Raw genomic sequence first — 13,894 nt, 5'->3', positions numbered from 1 at the left:
GGCTGGTCTCATTCATTCTGGCTGTCAGCTGTAGGACAGGGTCACTAGGATGCTGAGGTAATTCAGTTCTGTGCCCTCCATGTGGCCCGTCTTCCAGCAAAATCTTTGTAGCGTGTTCTCATGGTGAAGGCAGAGAAGCAAGAACAAGGAAGAGCCAAAAGGCTTAAGCATTTTGCAAGCTTCTGATTGCTTTATGTTTGCTAATACCTCATTGGTCAAAGGAAGTCACATGACCCAGCCTGGAGCCAGAGTAGGAGACACTAGGAGGTTTCTTGGCAAAGGGCAGGAACTCAGGAACACATGACAGACGGGGCCATTTTTGCAATCATGTTTCACTTTCTTAGAGTTCATCACATTGAAAGTAATTACGCACCCTCCATTCAAGCAAGCTCCCCAGATCAGGAGCCATGTTTGTGAATTCACATTTTGGATTTTGGGCGAAGCTGGTCTTTGTCTGAATGTTATGTATATCCCTGTTAATGAGGTACGTTCCAACCAACTTCTGTGGGACAATGCCAAGAGCCTGGACCGGTAATAATGTGGGGATTGACTAAATCAGAAACAAGGCTCAGTCATTTCATGGTGATAACTGGCGTCAACAATGATGGACATTTTGCCTGACTTAGCGTGAACTTGCACAACCTACCCAGAGTATATGAGTGGCAGAGCAGCACTAGAATCCAAGTCTGTTGGCCAGGATGGGGTTGCTCCAAGCCTAGACGCTTTCAATAGAAAATGCAAAAAGGTAGTCCGAGGTACTTAATGAGGTTATTTAATCCAATTGATGACTTTCTGGCATTTTAATATACAACATATGTAAAAGAGAATGGTTTTGCCCATATTAGCTGCAGCTCGCTCGCGCATGCTCTCTCTCTCTCAACTACATTAACGAAGAGACAAGATCCCCATGTCACCATTTTGATCGCGTGCTCAAACACTTTCATAGTGAATTATGGTGATTGTTACATTACTAAGAGGTTCAAGGATAAGTAGCCCCAGTTTGATGATAAAGCGCAGCTAGAGTTTCAGGTTCAAGGCCACCCCCAAAAGTCTACAGTAGAACTGGGAGTGATTCTAAGACTCCTGTACAGTCGTCATTTCTTAGTTCACTCATTCATCCTTTAGAAAGGCCTTTGGCTTTGCTCTAGAAGACACTGCCATTACTTTGTCACATTTATTATGAGTTTGACATGAAACACAGTTCTTACCTATATCTGTGTTGGCTTAGAGTTTGTGTATCAAACATCTGTAGCCACTTGACATATAAGGACCTACTTAGTACTGTTTATACATTTATAAAGCTTTTTTTTTTAATCAAGCTATCTTCCTGTACAAGACAATAAGATCCTCTCCTTGCATAAACCTGAGTGGTTTCACACAGCCATGGCTCCCAAGAGCCAAGGAGTATTTGGGGTCATGCTTTGAAAACAAGCCAACTTTCATATGTTTGATCAAATGATTGGATTTCTACTGACTAGGTAATAAGGATGTACCCACCAGATTTTACATAATGCCCTCTTTGCTTTTAGAATGGCTGTGGTGTCTGGGAGGTCATGGTCTTCCCTTTTTTGAGCCAGGTCAGAGTTTGGGAACTGCAAGAAAAATAAATTATGCAGGAGGCCACATTAGACACATCTCAGTGTAAGTTATAGCAGCACGGGATGGGTAGAGTATTCTTTAAAATGAGTCATTTCTTATCTTCATCTTTGGTGAGTATGTGTTCTTTCCTCAAGGGAACTCTTCACTGAATTTTATGTCTGATAATCATTCTTAGTCCAGAAACCCTAAATACACCATAGTATAACGTAAATAACCATAGTATCTTACGAGACTTAATTTCAGCTAAAAGGAAAAAACAAAGAGGTGCATGATGCTACATTTTAAGATAGCATCAAGAAATTATAATATCTATACGGGTGGTACAAATGTTATTTTAATGTTTTGGAATCTGGTCATTTAATCCAGCTATTTTCTAACACACTGATAGACTTCAGAACATAATGTGTTGCTGGCCTCTTGACCTTCTTCATCCATCAAGGAACATTTCACTGACACGATTTAAGGAGACTCTGGCCAGTTAGTATAGTGAGTTCATAAACTTTTCTGAAGACAGGTCATTTGTACTTCTTCATTTGTATGCATCAGATTCTTTTTTACCTTGACTTGGTGTATTAGTAGAGACATTTAACTAATACATGGTAACACCATCAATCCCCTTCTTGTTTGGAAGTACGCACTTCCAAAGATATTCTCGGAAGGACAAACGCTAGCCTTCTCAAAGTTGACTTTGGTTCAGTGTCTTCTCTGAGTGTTCTGAAGACCCAGGAAGAAATTAATAAACCAAGGTTTTCTTATTCAACCAAATAATACTCTCTAAATACTTACTACGAGTTTGATCTGTAACACCCTACCTCATTACCATTCTTGTCCCACTGTACTATTTTCTTGCCCTCCAAGATTCTAACCCCTCATCTCTTGCCCTCCAAATTCTAACCCCACTGAAATATTTGTTTGTCTCTTCTGAGTAAGACCGACCTCTGGTGGTCTTTACCTTCTAGTTCTCTAACAGCTATACTTCCAAGTTCCACTGAAAGCTTCCCTTCAGTACTGTTTCTCAAACTTTAATTAATATGAATCCCCTGAGATCTTGTTAAAACACAGATTCTAATTCAGTAGGTCAGGACGGGGCCTGAAATTCTGCATTTCTAACTGACTCTTAAGTGAGGCTGAAACTGTTGGTATAGAACATACTCTTGGGGGGCGCCTGGGTGGTGCAGTCTTTAAGTGTCTGCCTTCGGCTCAGGGCGTGATCCCGGCATTATGGGATCGAGCCCCACATCAGGCTCCTCCGCTAGGAGCCTGCTTCTCCCTCTCCCACTCCCCCTGCATGTGTTCCTTCTCCCGCTGGCTGTCTCTCTGTCAAATAAATAAATAAAATCTTTAAAAAAAAAAAAAAAAAAGAACATACTCTTGGGTAGCAAAGTTCTACATGATCGACTGCTTCTGAACCCCAGGATGTCCAGGCTTTTAAGCTGAGGGCAAGAAATTTGGAGACAGCTTTCCATCTTTAGATAAGTACAGCAATTTCCCCTCTAATTGTAGTCACAAAGCTTATCTTTTAAAAATATCTTAGTTCCTTTCACCAACAGAACTCAAGATGCAGGCCTATGGAAGTTGCATCTTAGAAACAGGGACACTGTGACATTGAGTGTAGTCCTAAAAACTTTTCCGGTTACCGTGATCATCCGTTCCACAGAAGCATCCTTGAATAGCACATGTCAAGAGAATTCAGCCGGAGGCATGAGTGCAGGTATCAAACCTGGCTCTACCGTACTCAGATCACTTAAGCTTTCTGACTGTCGGTGTCTAAATATATAAATCCATGGACCAGACCCAGATCTTTTCTGGGGTCCCTGTACTGTAGAATATCCTGCAATTCTGGGGCTGTCGCTCAGGAATCTTAGATGGCAGTGACTACAATCTTCTTGGCCTCCATATCCTTCCGTTTTATGACATGGCAGGGGATATTTTCAGTTCTGTCTCCATGCTGTCAAAGGGACGCGAGCACAATGGCAACATTTGCAGTAACGGTGACCACTACAAGCTGTCAACATGAAAGGCCACGTTAAAGCAATGGAAAAAGTAGCCTAAGAAAACAGTGACTATTAATCCTCTTGGTCCTTCCATGGTTTGTAGATCACTGGGGTAATAAAGAAAACTAAATTAATTTCTGCCTAGTTAATGTCTAAGAACAAGGTATGTTAAAGCACTGAATATCATTTTCCAGTAGAGGTTATCTCAGTGGTGAACAGAAGGGGGTATGTGGGATATGTGAGATTCACTACCTCCATCCCCGGTTCCTGTTTGTGCTCTTTCTAAACAAAAATTATGTGCTTCGTGCTCCACCGCCAACTGCAGTATGGAGCACACGAGAGCCTCTGTGGCCCTTCTCAACCCTTTTACATCAGTCACAGAACTCCCACTGTTCTGTGCTAATGCAAACTGCAATAACGTTTAGCATCAGGACATCTCTGAGTCAAGAGGTTAACGGAAAACACATCTCCCATTGTGTTCCTGCAGCTCTGATACTGTTAATGGCGAAAACACCATGGAGACAAATAGATCTCTCTTTATTCAGGAAGCTTTGAGTGAAGAGAAAATATATATGACACCTTTACAACATGAGAGCCCTCTCTATATGGTGCATTAAGGAAGGGTGGAGGAGGGGGACGTTCATGCAACACCATGTTTGATAGGGTTTGAGACTTCTCTAGATGGAAAATTCTGTCTCCTCCATTTTCTTTCTGTTGCTTTAGTAAATAGTTCCAGTTCTGGCAGGGGAAGTGAAATTTAACCTTTCAAGGTACAAATTCAGGGTAAGAGACTTCATGGAGTATTTTCTAAACCATGGCTAAAGAGCTAGATGAAGACACGCTGCCTCTTTTTTTCCTATCCTGCCTTTGTGCATCTTGCCTTTATCTGTTGTGTGCTTCAGACAGATTGTGGATCGATATGTTTATAAGAGGGAACCAAGGGAAAAAAAATCAACACATTATAATTTTGCTGAGATTTCACTTGAAAATTACCCAAAAGTAGACTGTGCGTTTTGTCTGGCCATATACAGATCATATGGAAACATATTTTGATGTTCTTATTTTCCATTCACTTGAGAGTGTCCCTCAGGGAAATCTTAGTCAAGGTCACTTCTTGTTCCTATAGAACATTCTTTCTCCAGTTTTATCGAGATATAATTGACATACACCGCTGTAGAAGTGGAAGGCATACAGCATAATGGTTTGGCTTACACATATTACGAAATGATTTCAGTAATTAGTTCAGTTAGCATGTATTGTCTCCTATAGATATAATAAAGAGAAAAAGCAAAAAAAAAAAAAAAAAGAAAAAGAAAAACAATGTCCTTGTGATGAGAACCCTATAGAGCTTTAAAAAGAAATTTGTTCTATAGTTTGTCAATTGTCATCGGAAGCTAAAATTAGGAGGCTCCATTTCTTGAGGATTAAAAACTTTTCACTCTGTGGTAAAAAAAATTCTGGTTTAGGAATCCATTTGAGGGCTTTTCTGCACAATTTAGGGGCATCAGATAATTATCAAAATTCCGTGATATATATAATCTTTGAAGCATTTGGAGGGTGTATGTTATTGACTGTCAGATGACTACATGGACATCGGTGGGGGGTGGGGTGGGGGGGAAAGAGCGGCACGAGCATCCAGCTTCTGCACTGAACTGGAAATTTCTAGACCTGTTTCCCAGCCAGGCTGATCCATTGCAATACTCGTACTCTCTGATTGTTGACTCAGTTGCATCAAGGGCAGCCAAATTTCATGTATAAAAGTTCACCAAGTCCAGGAAGGAGGGAAAGGAATTCCAGAATGACTCATTGTTTAATGAATAAGGCCCCAAGTGTTCTGCGGTTGCCATTTTTAAACTTGAATAAAATGTATAGAATTCAAATCATAGCTTGAATTCCAAATTGGGGCAGATCATGCTCAAGGGTGAGGCTGCCGTGTTATAGCAATAAGCCGCTTCTAGTCAACGGCTAATAAGCAACGTCAGAACATAAATGGGGCACTCATGATGTGTGCTCTGAGTCCTCTAAAGGTTTAAAAGTCTTTTAATCTATTTGTAGCTTTTTATTATTGAGTAATGAAGTGCTGCTAAAATACTGGAACCAATATGCAAAACACATATGAAATCAAGCATAATTCAAGGAGAACAGATCCCCGAAGACTGAACAGAAAGGTACAAAATGAATTGGTGGGAAGTAAACTTCTGTTGAGGGTGGGAAGGAGAGTCAACTTTTTATTACCTTTCATGACCAAGAAGCAGGGGTTTCTGGTTAATCAATAGGGGTTTTATCAAAATTGTCATATATAATAGGCATGAATGACGAGTTTAAAAAAGATTATATTTTGCTTAAAGCAAGATTGTTCTGAATACAATGTAATATTTCTTTCAGATTTATAAGTTACTTCGTGTCTCAGCACACATTCTGCCTATGATTTATCTTTCATCTCAATTATTCTCCTAGCTCCTGCTCTGAAATTACCTTGTGCTTCAACATCAGGACCATCAAGCCAAATTGATGTTATAGGGTTAGGTGACACGTGGAAATGCCCGTTGTAGGCTTAGCTTGGCAGAATACTGGTTAACCTAGAGTTTACCACTTACGTCCTTTGGCTTAAGTTGGAAACTGAAGTTACTATTGACTGTGATCTCATCTAATAGAAACATGCCCAAATATTCCGTTGCCAATTAAACCCTACCCTTCACCAATCAACCAAAATATTTCGCTCTGAATACAGCACATACATTATCCTGTGAACTTGTGTGGTTCTGAATTTAGCCAGCTCTGTTGGCTGTTCTCTGCCTTGCCAGATCTTCCCTCTACCTTTGTTCACCCTGTTCTGTGCTCTCAGAGATTGTTAGTCAAGGGCTGCCTCAACAGTCCCTTTGGCCCTCTGGCTTCTAAATGTGTTTGGCCAAGGGGAGGCACCAGCAGGAGACGCCAGGGAAAGTGGAGATAGAGGTCTGGTACATAATCCCCTTGACTGTCTTCCTGCAGGCCATGGGGTTGACCTGCTTTCATTCCCTACTGAAGATGGTGGCCACTCTGACAGCTCTAGGTCTTTCTCTAGCTTCTGATAACCACCTCCCCACCCTTGTTCCCTCACGCCTAGGCTTGGTACTGACTTTCCCCTGCTGTTAGAACTTGGACATTTACATATCTTAATGACTGTCTCAACTCTTCCCAACCTTTGCAAATAACCCTTACACTGAATTTCCCTCAGTTTCCCCATCCGAGTGTGCTAATTTCCTGTCTGGACTCTGATTTTCTAGCTAAAGTTAACATAAACTAGATAACAGAACTTAGTCACTCACTTTCCATCCTGTGTGGGAGATGAGGGATGGGGGAGTAGATATTTATCTTTTCCATAATACTGTAAGCTCTGGAAGGGCAGGGACCATGTCTAATACCTCCTTTATAATTCTTTACAACACCTGCAAAGGGCTTAGCTCACAGTGCATGCTCTGCTCATGGAGAGTCTTACTGAGTTCCTCTGAAATCCTCAAATTTGTTATAGGCTTAAATGGAATGCAAGCGCTTGACTTAGGATGTAGACTTCAAGAAGTCCAGGACCACACTATTTTTTAAAACAGCATTTATAATATATAATCTCTCATGACACAACTATCAAACCCACTCTGGAAATTCTAACTCCATAAAAATAGAAGACTTACGTCATGGGTCAGGTTGGTTTGTGTTTAGTAGATGAGAAATAATTCTACTTAAAAGGTTTAGATCTCGTTTTCCTTTTACATTCTTACTCACCCTCTACTGTACATTAAGTTTTCCTATTTGTGCTATTTTCTATGTATTTATTTATGTGGCTTTCTCCATAGAAATGGTGTTGAAACTAAAGAGTAGCATTGACAATTTTCTGAATATAATCTGGGTGGAGGGGACACAGAGGGTGCGTCTGAAATAAGGATTTAAGAACTGCAGGATAAAGGGAATGGTTACCAGGATGGTCACTGTTTCTTTGGGGTTCCTATTCCTGATTTGCCCTTTGACTTTTGTCATTATGCCAAACCTCTCCATACTTAAAATTTCGAAATTACTCCCAACTTCAGGAAATGTAGCAACTGGGAACGGAAAACACTTTGATTTGTAAAGTAGTGAGTTGTTACCATATCCTAGCATGTTGTATTTATTTCCCACTTTGAGCAAATCAGTGTTTTAATATCTACTTGCTCTGAAACCGGTGAAAAAAGATTAGGAGAAAGTTACGAAGAACTTGCCTTTTGACTTTCTTTACTGAAAGGAAACTGCTTGGCTAGTTCAAAGAGCAGATGCCTGACTGTTCATATTTTGCAAACAAGATCATTTCTTCAACAAATGGAGGCAGTTGGAACATGGTCAACTCAGATAAGTTAAGCTTTGTGTCTCCCTGATAAGTGAAACTGTTTAATGATAATTTTACTCGTCCACTTGGGAAGTGACCAAAGCACTATTAGATAAGTTAAAATTTTTAAAAAGCGTGGAAAATACTTTTGCCAACTGTTTCTTCTTGGCCTCTTGGCAAAGATCAACAGTTACGTTCCCTATCTAGGGACTATCTCTTGTGGGCCAGACCGGATGATCTAATAGGTCTTTATAATCTCTAAATACTGTGACTTTTATCCCCAAGTGAACTACATAGTTTATTTACATAGAAACACATTCACAGGCTTAAGGAAATGCAGTATGACTAATGCTAAGGAAAGTGAGCCAGAATGATTCAAGTGACTTTTTTTTTTCTAAATAGGATAAGTAAATTAAAATCATAGACATTCCCTCTAGTTCCCTTCCAGCATCTCAATATGTAGATTTTAGGTGTCAGAATTCCCCAGTAGCGAATTATTTTTCTGCCACCAGCAAATTATAAACATGTTGTCCTGTTAAATCAGTAAACCTTTGCCATACTTATCAAGAAAGCTCTTCAATGGAGATTAGGTTTAATTGTTGTTTTAATTTTACATTCTATCCTAGGCACATGGGAAATTAAAAATGTTGGGAATGATAGGAAAATAAAAATTGTTAGAAAAATACAAGCATGATAAATAAAGCAGAATCACTGTGCATTTCAACTTTATTAAGAATGTGGTTTTGTGCCTTGGGTTACATTTATAGAGACAAATGAAGCATTGGAGGAATCTCAATTTTTTAATAAAAAAATTGTTTCCTCGGGGTCATGCTGGCAAAGACAATGTTTTTAAGGAGACTTTTCTTTTTTCCCTTCTGTGTTGTACAAATATTTTATGCTTTCTACATCAGGTGATACTTTGAATTGTCTATCTGGGACTAAAAATCAAATGCTTTTATTGTTGTTGATTTTTTTTTTTTAAATCAAATCTCCTCCATACACATTGGGTCTCCTTCAGAATAAATACAGGGGCAGTCAAAAGCTCTTACTTCCAGAGGACTTAGAGCTTCCCAGCTGATTACTTGCCCAAATTACTCTGGCATACACAGGTTAAAAGAATGTGGTTAAGAGATACCAAATAAGAAAGCAGATGAAAAACCCTAGTATCACCCATGAATTGTGTTCCTAAGCCAATTGGGTAAGCGTCAGGCCATTTATTTTCAGAGGCGTTGTCTGGATGCTGATCCTTTCTGATAAAAATGGTCAAAGTGAGGAATTCTGTCTGGGGGCTTGATGATCGGTCCCTTCTATGGTGCTTTCTGCTTCCCCGGTCCTGATTTATCATTTGAAAGTCCGTTCTAGTTCAGCACTGAGGAGCAAGGCCATATAAATACAATGCATTACTTTCTGACATCCTGTAACTTAGTGCACGATTGATGATGTTGCTTATCCTTAAACGAAAGCATTTCTTAAAAGATGATAATTTTTCTACGGGCTCTCTTGGAGTATATGCTACAAGTTCCAGTAAGTCACTCCCAGCCCCCACTGTGTCAAGTGAAGATATCTCTCAGGTCGCTTCCCACAATAAATTCAATATGAAACGTCACATATATTCCTCATCCCGCAGTCTTAAGGTCTAAGTGAGGGTATCACTCTCCTGAACGCAGCTCCTTTTACTAACTTATCTCAGTTTGGTGTCTCATCACACTCTACCATGATTTATCTTTCATCTCAATTACTTTCATAGCTCATGCTTTGAAATTATCCGAAAACTCAGATCCCTGCTGAGGGCCGGGTTCATGGTTGAGGATACATTTGTTTTCACTGTTTGTGTCCTCCGAAGTCGAGCTCAAAGGTCACCTTCTCCCTTTCTGTTTGCCTCTCACCTCCCTCCGGCAGCTCTTCTTTTTGTGCTCACATAACACTTTGTTCAAACAGCGAGCATATCATTAGACGAGTGTTATACATGTCTGTTTCACTGAGAGCTTTAGCGAATTCTTTGATGGGACGGACACCATTTCAATCATCCTTTTATTCCCAAGCTGACACATAATAGTTGCTTAATAAGTGTTGGCTCACGCGAACCAGATTTTCTTTCAGTAAACAATTTTGACAGGCCTGTGATTTAGGAAATGTGAAACTCAGCTAACATTTGCACCCCACGTTTAAGTTCCGTATTGTATTCTGTGGCATCTACGGGCTTTTCCCCTTTCATTCCGCTATTGTTTCAGGGCACAAGATTGGATCTGAAATAGACTTAACAGCCAAGTGAAAATAGGATGCCGTCAAGGCTTGGCTTTTGAAAAGTTTTCTTAGGATATTGGGAGTTCCCAGAAATTCAAGGGTTCGGTAAACTGTGGATACATAGGCTAAGGCCCAAAGAGAAATATTTTAATGCTTATCAGAACAGAATTGATCAGAAATTGTATCACTCCCATGCGATTTCCCTGCAATGGGATGAAACTTACTGGAGAGGAAATCTCCCTTGATGAAATCTACCCTTCTCTGCATTGCTTATTGAGTGTAGATAAAACCATCATGGTCATGAAGATGATGAATGGCTTTGCTTTGATGTGACTAAGCTTCCCCAGTTGTCGTAGCCTCCTACTGAGCCACATTTCTACTATAGTTTTTGAAGTTTCTTTAAATTGAGGAATATATTTTATGATGGTGGTGGTAGTGATAGTCATGATGCTGATTCGTTACATTAGTACCCGTTGTGCAAGTGGAGTAGCCAGTATACTGAGCTCCTTTTTTCATTATCAAAATTAAAAAGTCCTTCCAATTAAGTGAGGTACTATTACTGTATCAACTGCGTCTAGCGATGTTTGCTCACTTTAAGAATTCATCGAATACATTTTGTTCGTATGTTATCTTTTATTTTTGAATCCCAGGAAGGAAATAAATACAGTTCTCTGAAAGGATTTTAGTACAACTCTGCCCAGAGAGTTAATGTGACAATAGTCAACTCATTGGTGTTTTCCAATCAGTTTCATTTCACTCTATCAAACAATTGTTAATTTACTGCTCTTTTTTTCTCTATTCCTCTATGTCCCTCTCAAGTTCTAATTTATCAATAATTAATAATCAACATCAATAATATGGGCTATTAACAATGTGTTGTACCTGTTCAATTTTCTGTGTTGTACATAGATTTTATGCATGTGTGTGTATATATGTGCGTGTGTGTATATATATGTGCATGTGTGTATATATATGTGCGTGTGTGTATATATATGTGTATATATATATCTATGTCTCCATTCATTCAATCGTTAAATAATACTTTACTGAGCGTTTATGTTAGGTGCTGTGGTAAAGGCAAGATAGATATGATTATTTCTGCCCCCAAAGATCTTGAAATGTAGTGAAGGGAATAAAATAATTACAAGATGATTACTTCACAAATACCAGCGCATTAAATACAATTCCAAAGTGCTGTGGTGAGTCAGAAGACGAGGATATTTCCAACAGGCTTCGTGAAAGAGATGCGTTTTGAGCTGAGGCTTGAAGAATGGGTCGGAATTTGAGGGACAGAGATTGGGGACAAGATATTCCTGATAAAGGCAGAAGCATGAAGAAGGGGCTTGATTAGCAAGAAGTAGGGAAATAGTCCGTTTGGGTTTAGACAAATTAGAAGAAGAGACTTTACAAGTAATCTGAAATCAGTCCATAGAGGGATTTGAATGCCACGTAAAGGTGTTTGGAGTTTTGCCAGGTAGCTGTGGGGAACAGGTAGGTTGATTAACTGTCTACTTTAAGATGATTAATTAGCGTATAAAGTGGACAGGATGGGATGTGGGGAGACTAGTTAGGAACTTATTACCGTAGACTCAGGTGATCCCCATAGCAGTCTGAACTAGAGTATTGGCAACGTGTGTAGAAAGGCGGGAATGTTTGGCATATCCTGTCTGTGCGATTGGGATTCAACAGAAGATGATGAATCGGAATAAGGAGGACAAATACTTGCTGAAGGTTGATTAAGTAAATTAATTTATTTTGGACTTAAGCAATATGGTCTTGTGCATTTTTATAGCAATATCTGCCAGGCCAGGGAGAGAAGCAGGAGAAACAAATGGCGATCACTCAGGATCATAGTTTGGAAAATGGAAAGCTGTAGAAGGTCAGAAGATAATAGATCCTGGGGTCCTAGGGAAAACCATCATTGAAATGACTTCACAAAAGTTACTGACCAAATGGAGATGAAGTACAGCTAGAAGACAGTGATGAGCTGGGGGGATCCAGAGGAATTTTGGAGCTTCTATGTTACAAATAGAAATTGAATATGTACGGGGCGCCTGGGTGGCGCAGTCTTTCAGCGTCTGCCTTTGGCTCAGGGCGTGATCCCGGCGTTATGGGATCGAGCCCCACATCAGGCTCTTCCGCTATGAGCCTGCTTCTTCCTCTCCCACTCCCCCTGCTTGTGTTCCCTCTCTCGCTGGCTGTCTCTATCTCTGTCGAATAAATAAATAAAATCTTTAAAAAAAAAAAAAGAAATTGAATATGTCCAATACAAGTGAGGACTGGGTGGCAATAAATGAAGAGATTTCCTGAGGGTGAACGCCATTCCTGATGATGAGGAAGCTCAGGCTGTGGCCGTGTGTATTGTTGGCTACACTGGAAATGAAAGGAAATTAATATCATTGGACTTGATGAGGTCAGGGTACTGGAAAGACCCTCAGACAGCATGGAGGAAAAGATTGTAACTGAGACAGAACTAAATTACAGAATGGAAACACCCCCCCGCACAGAATGAAAGTTCAGAGACAAATGTTCATGAGCTGCCTCCATCACGAAGAAAACTGTGATATGAAAATCAGGCGAGTCTTCATGAAGAAGCCCCGTTCTTGCCATCGGGTTCTGATAAGTAGTGAATCCTCAGTCACTTTCGAATTTTTCAAGAGCTCAATTTGTCATTTCAAATGCAAGTAATGTATTTATTCCCTTATTCACTTAAGGCAAAGGTACCCTAAGTTCACCATCGCTGGATACATGTAAGGGTGCAATCGATACTCATTTATGAATTCCATATTTTCAAATTCGCCAACTCACTAAAACGTATTTATATTTATGCACCCAGATGAATACTGACAGTGCTTTTGTGGCATTTGCAGACATGCACAGAGCATCGAAAATTTATGTCACCTGATTCACACGTTTCCAGCTGAGGTCAAACAAGGTGATGCTCTGCCTTCTTGTCTCGGCTCTCATCCTGTGTCCTTTCCGAGGTCTATTTAGTGCCACGTTTTTTGCAGTTTTGCACTTATTTGTTGATGATTTCACCGTTTAAAATGGCCCCCAAGTGCAATGCCGAAGTGCTGGCTAGTTCCTAAGTACAAAAAACTGTCATGTGCCTTATGGAGAAAATACATGTGTTAGATAAGCTTCATTCAGGCAGGAGTTATAGCTCTTGGCTGTGAGTTCAATGTTAATGAATCAACAATATATATTAAATAAGGTGTCTTTAAACAGAAACACACATAAATCAAGGTTATGTATTGATCAGTTGATGAAAACATGACCAGAGGCTTGCAGGAAACTCTCCCAGTATTTCCCCGGGGAGAAATTCTTCGGTATTCACTAATTCAGTGTTTGTGGCAACTCTGTAGACCTAACTACCACAAATAACGAGAATCAAGTGTGCCTTGCTTGTTTGGGTTAAAGGTAGCTGTTTTAGTTGTTTAGATCCCCACTCAAATTCTTTATCACTAATGACCATTTACTCTCCAAAGTGCATAAACTTTGCATAGATACCATTCTCTTGTTAATTGGTTGATGAAAACCAAAAGATAATTTAGTTAAATTTTTATTTTGAAGGAATTTTAGACTTACAGACAACTTACAAAATAATTATACAGGGTTCATCTAAATTTCCCCAATGTTCACATTTTTATAACCATCGTCTAATGAGCGACACTGAGAAATTGACATTGTTATAATACTACTAATCCACAGACTCTATTAGAAT

This window comes from Ursus arctos, unplaced genomic scaffold (assembly GCF_023065955.2).
Source record: "Ursus arctos isolate Adak ecotype North America unplaced genomic scaffold, UrsArc2.0 scaffold_22, whole genome shotgun sequence".
Lineage (NCBI taxonomy): Eukaryota > Metazoa > Chordata > Mammalia > Carnivora > Ursidae > Ursus > Ursus arctos.
Note: the sequence above shows the minus strand (reverse complement) of the source record.